This window comes from Notamacropus eugenii, chromosome 3, assembly GCF_028372415.1.
Source record: "Notamacropus eugenii isolate mMacEug1 chromosome 3, mMacEug1.pri_v2, whole genome shotgun sequence".
Classification (NCBI taxonomy): Eukaryota; Metazoa; Chordata; class Mammalia; order Diprotodontia; family Macropodidae; genus Notamacropus; species Notamacropus eugenii.
In genome coordinates this window covers 238,934,428-238,940,427 of record NC_092874.1, presented here as the reverse complement: position 1 = coordinate 238,940,427, position 6,000 = coordinate 238,934,428, and the positions used below count along the sequence as shown (strand labels likewise).

Here is a 6,000-nt window from a genome sequence, read left to right as displayed (position 1 = left end):
CAATGGGGGGGGGGGGGGTGTATATGTCAAAACAGCTGGGTTTTACCATCCAACTTAGATGCCTCCAAAATATTTCAGTTCTTTCCTTAATAGATAAATTTTCTGGAGTGCCTTCAGTTCTTTAGCAATGCAGATTTGAGACTCCATTGGTAATACCTATTTTGTTTATCACAAAACTTGAATTGATGTGAATTTAAGATGAGCCAGCTTGCAGTAGTGGATAGCAGGGTTGATTTTGGAGTCAAGTATTGGGTTCAAATCCTGCCCCTAACATTTACTAGGAGTGTCACTATGGAAAATGACTTAATCTCATAAGCTTCTTGCATCTAAAACCCCATAGGACTAAATCATAGAGTGAGAGAATTACAGATCCATTCTGTAAATTAATTTAAGGCATGACTCTTTGCCAGCCTGGTATGGAAGAGCATAAGACCCTCTTGGAGGAAAAGCATGAAGCAGTGACCAACACTTTTGAATATTTTTGAGTTACAACTACTGCATGAGAACATCCACTTTTTCCTATATTATCTACATTATTTATTATATTTATTATGTATAATATATATTATAATATATTATATATGATATTTCCTATATTATCTCTATTCAAATCAACCCCAAAAGAGAGAGATGGACACAGCAAATTAACTCTGAAGGGAAATATTTATTTAGTAAAGAATGTGCCAAAATCTCACTTTTAAATAGATGTATGCCCAATCTGTATACATGCACTGTTCGACACTGCCAGGCATTTGGAGAAGTGTTATAAGACAGATAAGTTTTACTGCTGTAGGTTGACTTCCTTTAATTGAACTTGAAGGGTATAAACATCATATCTTTCAGGAATTCTTGTTGAATTTATTCCCAAACTATGTTTTTCTTTGAGGCTTTACTTTTAGATGATTTGGAAACATTCTTCTGGATCTGTGTCTTGAACATCCCTTTCACCATCGTAGTTCTTTATGGTAGGATTCTTTTTTTGTTTCTTTATTATTCCAGTCTGCTTTCTGACTTTGGACTTTACATATTAGGGTCAGGCTCTGAATATTTCTGGAAAAAGTGTCTGGGTTGTGCTTGTCTTCTCTGTCCCTGCTGCTTAGTTTTCAGGGTACAGAGTATTGTATTACTCTAGGATCTCTGAAACAGCTCAATGTGGTGATCCTCAAGTTTTTAGGACTGCCAAAGTTGTCTGATCCAGGGCAAAATCTGAATGCTGCAGTTTTGGGCTGAGCTTGGCAAATTCCTGATCCGAATTTGGTTCTGAGCAATACAACTGTGGACTTACCCCCCAGTCGGAGTACCAGCAAACTCATGTTGGACTTGGCCACTGTCAGCAGCTGAAAAGCTCTGTAGATTCAGAGTATCAAAATCATAGACTCCTTTTCCGTCTGGGCTTCTTGCCATGATTATTCTGTTGATTATTAGCATATGCTTGCTTCTGTATTCTATTTCATAATCTGATTCAGGGTGAAAAATTGACTGCATTTATGAAAAAAATAGAGCTATGGATAAGAAATTTACAAAATAATATTTTGCTATATTTGACAATTTAAAAAAATGCTTGCTATACAAATCAAATAGAGGTGTCTGAGGCAGGTGGCACAGTGGACAGTGCTAGGCATGAATTCAGGAAGACGCAAGTTCAAATCCAGTCTTAGAAACTTACTAATTGTGTGACTCTGGGCAAGTCACTTAATTTCCATTTGCCTCAGTTTCCTCATCTGAAAGATGAGAATGATAATAGCACTTATCTCCTAGGTTTGTTGTGAAGATCAAATGGAATAATATTTGCAGTATGCTTAATACAGTACCTGGAACATAATAAGTGCTATAAGATATTATTTTTTATTATTCTGTACTTGCTTCTCTTTAATATATAGCCTAGGGTCCTGGATCATTACTCCTAGGCTCAGATCCTTTCTTCAGTTTGCACTGAATCTATGACTTGGCTCTGGTTAATGAAAGACAGGACTGGCATTTGGCCCCATTCCTTCTTGCAAAAGTTCCAGCTTCTCTCTGCCAGATCTGGGACCTCTTCTTGCTCCAGTGCACAGTTCAGGCCAATTCCCATTCAGTCTCTGTGCGAGAAGGCTTTATGTGGCTGTGCCTGGTTACACTCCATCTCCAGTGTTCACAGACCTCTTTGTCTCCTTGTACTGGCCTGGAAAAATGACTTTCAGTGAGTTTTTCCTTTGATTTTCCAAGTTAGGACTTGATCTGGTGCATTTTTCAGATCTTTGTGGACTAGTTGTATGGGAGAGCTTGGCTCTACTTCTTGCTATTCCACCGTCTTGGCTAGTCTCCCTTCTAATGATTATAATATAAAATCACAGATTTTGAGTTCCAATAGTTCAAGTCCAAACCCTTCATTTTGCAGATTAAGAAGCTGAGGACCAGAAAAGTTAAATCACTTGCAAGAATTACTAAGTAAATATCACATGATTACTAAGTATCTGAGGCAGGGAATGAATCCAGATGTTCCTTGCAATACCAAAACAATATAAAGTTTCAATATAATTGGCTGATTTAAAAAAGCCTAAAATGATACAATATTGGACAATTGTATTGAACTCTACTGGTAGGGATAATTTGATGTCAGAACAAAATAAGTACAAGCACTAATTGAAAATGTGACCCCCTCATGTGACCTACACATATTGCTTGCTCATAATCACTTATTTGAAGAAATGTGAGTGAAGAGTTAAATATAGGTTTTCAAGTTGTTACAGGAAAAAACAACTTTCCCAAAAACAATCCAGGCTCTTGGCAAAAATTGTGTGATGCTACGGGGAACAGAGAATAGGGAACTTCGATATTTCTGTGAAACATGATAGCTTTCTCCTTCCAAAGTACTTTGAAGGGGGTTTAAGGCAGAAGAAGAAAATAATTGACATTTTGTAAGTGACAGTAAAAGAGATGAAACAGGTTCATTTTATAATAGTTTTTCTTCTGAATTTTGGATATTCCCTAGTTGTTTTTTGAAAATCTGAGTTCTCTAAATTTGTCAGTGGAGGATTCTCTATTTAATACTATGATTCAGAATGATATATTATCTGCATTTATGAAAAAGTTAGAGCTATAGACTCAGAAAATAATATTTCATATATTTACAAATAAAAAAATTGCCCTGCAATTGAAATAGAAGTAGTCTTACTTATTAATCATTTGACTGACCTTCAGAAGCAATTGTCATTTCATTTTACAAAACTATTTCTAAATATGAATGGATGAGGAACCCTTTTTTATGGATACATTAGAGCCTGTTCTTATCAAATGACAGGAAGATTTGGATCATCACTCTACAGGTCATTTTTATAAGTTACAGTTATAAAAATTATAAAGAATTTGGTCAGTATCTGCTCATTATATTATTTTATTGTATGATTAAGATTTGTTTGTGTGCTGTTATAAAACTAATATATTCTTAGTTTCATTTTGATAAATTGTGAGCTTTATCTTATGGATCACACGAAGGGTAATAAAGGGTGGAGAAGACATAATCGATGAACAACTTTGAAGACAATCAGGAGAAAATTACTGATTTATTTGAGCATTTTGGCAAAATATGAATTAAGAAAATTATAGAGAGCAAGGATCATTTAAATCCTGTTTTTGTACCTGTATAGTATCTGTCACATAGTAGGTCCTTAATAAGTATGTTTTGCTTCATGATTGTTTTATGAAAAGTGGAGGGCATGCCTTTTTTTCTGTAAAAAAATGAAATATTACTACATAATGTGTGAAAACTACTGGTGTGCAAGATGAACTTTTCTTATGATTTTTATTACCCATCAATTTGGCAGAACTCCTACCAGAAAGAGAAACTTCTATAAGGAAAATCTAAGCGTCTGCTTTTCACAGATTCAGCAAGGTAGGGAGGCAAATACCTGTAGTGTATAAATCCTCTCTTGGGATTCCTTTAAGGTGGTATCTGCATAAAAATACTATTCTGGAACCAGAGGTTTTCCTTTTTCTCTTTGTGAAGAGGAAACCTGAACTCCAGCTGGGTCAGTTCAGGGTTCTAACCCTGTTCTCCCTCTGGAGGGAGACACAGTCCAGGTTTTTTATCAGATTCTATTTCCTCCCTTCTCATCTCTCTTACTCTCCTTTTTCTGCAGGACCATTGTTTCTTTTCAGCAAACCATAGTAGCAACTTGCAGAATTGACTGTTGGGGGAGAAGCTGAGGCGATGCTGCTGAATCTTTTCATCCCATTTTACTGCTAAACTCAGCCAGAAACCGTGGGTGCTAGAGACTTCTGGAGTTTCAGTTGGATTCTGTGGGGCTGTAATTCTTTCCGAATTCCCTGGAAAGATAGGTAGACTGGGGTCTAGGTAAGATAGCAAAATTCTGCCCTTAAAGGACTTTTTTTTTTTTTTTTTTAAAGAAATCTGATTTCTTTTGCCAGTGAAGCTTTCGAAGGAGGGACAGGGAAGGAAGGTTTCCCTGTAGATTCCACACATTGTAGGGTCCGTACGTCCTTCCGTTTGTCCTTCTTGGGATCTGGGCTTGTTTTCTCATTGTCGCCCCTCCTTTTTCCTTCCTTTCCTCCCATCCAGGGATCTTTAGTGAAGTGGCACAGGCGACACCTGCCCAGCTGTGTTCGAGGTTGGGACTCACACCTTTTCCTCCCTGGTGACAGTGCCAGGCAGGAGTAGTTGGGGTGGGGTGGGGGCATCCTGTAAACCACAGGTTTCCTGGGAGCATTCGGAACGATCCAGAGCTATTGCAGCTGTCTAGGAGTTGCTGTTAACCGGACTCTAGGAGCCAGTGCAAAGTCATAGCAGCTGGAGAGAAAAAGAGCTACCGGAGACCTGCCAACAACAACCTTGCTACCAGGACCAAAGAACCAGATTATCTTCGGGGAGGGAAGAAAGAGGTAACAGAAGGGACCGAGATCCCTCCTGTGTCTCTCAGTGTATCTGCCCTAAGCTCCAGCAACATTTTCTTCTTTCTACCCACCGGGTGAGACCCCGGGATCTCGGGATGACCTGGAAACTAGACAATTTGTGGAGAATTCTGCTTTTCTGAAGGTGAACCTCCAATTTGCCTTTCCCGAGAGAGAGGGAGAGAGGGAGAGAGGGAGGGCTGGAGGAAAGAATAGGGAGTTGGTGTGTCTGCCTGGGTGTGAGAGGGAAAGGGAGAGAAAAAGAGAGAGAGAGAAAGACAGAGAGGCGGCGTGTGATGAGGATAAGTCTTTGCTCGGCATTAAAAGCAAACAAATTCGGACCTGTGTGAGAGAGGTAATCGTGGCAAGAGGTTCTTAGATTCCAGCAGTTGGGAGGCTGAACTGAACCTCACCGCTCCACTGAGGACTGGTGGCAAGGGCCAGCGGAGCTGCCCAGGGCGCCGGGACTTGGGCTGTCTGAATCAACAAATCTTTTGATTACTTTGGCGCTGTGGGAGTAAAAAAAAGAAAAATTAAAGAAAGAAAGGAAAAGGAGACGCGCGCACATTCTACCCACTACCTGCTTTGGGGATTCCGGTTTGGATTTCAGGAGATTCCTGAAACCTCTCTTTGCCATCCAAAAGGAAGAAATACACTCACGCGCGCGCACACACACACACACACACACACACACACTCACACATACACACGCGCGCGCGCACATAGGGTCACACTCACACGCCCGCTCCAAGCACACACCACCAGACCGCAGGTCCCTATGCCCCTGGATGGTGAAGGCGGATTGGGATTTGGCAAGCGATGCAAGAACTATAAGGCTGGCGCTGGCTCCCGGAAGCTACAGGAGCATCGCTAGGTGTTGCCACCGGGAAGCGGGGCTGCAGGTAGGTGCAACAGCAGTCACTTCAGCTTCCTCCCCAGCTAGAGGCTCTGTCAAGGGGTGGGGTGAGCGGGACTGGCCTGGCACTGTTGTAGACCAGGGCAACTGGAGGGAATGGGGCGGGGGGAGAGCTCACCATTCCTCCTTCTCTCTCGGTGGTCTAGGTCTGCAGTGAGTTTGAGGATAGAAAGGGGTACATACGGGTTGGGCAGGCA

At 40.7% G+C, this 6,000-nt stretch overlaps 1 protein-coding gene across 2 annotated transcripts in view; it reads left to right on the top strand.

The window, feature by feature from the left end:
* Positions 1-4,161: 4,161 nt before the first annotated feature.
* The window catches only part of TAFA2 (TAFA chemokine like family member 2), a 544,567-nt gene continuing 542,728 nt past the window's right edge, over positions 4,162-6,000 (top strand). For both annotated transcript variants that reach the window (XR_011977241.1, XM_072655239.1), the window contains exon 1: positions 4,162-5,789. The gene's annotated coding sequence lies outside the window, so the exon portion shown is untranslated. The remainder of the gene's footprint in view (positions 5,790-6,000) is intronic.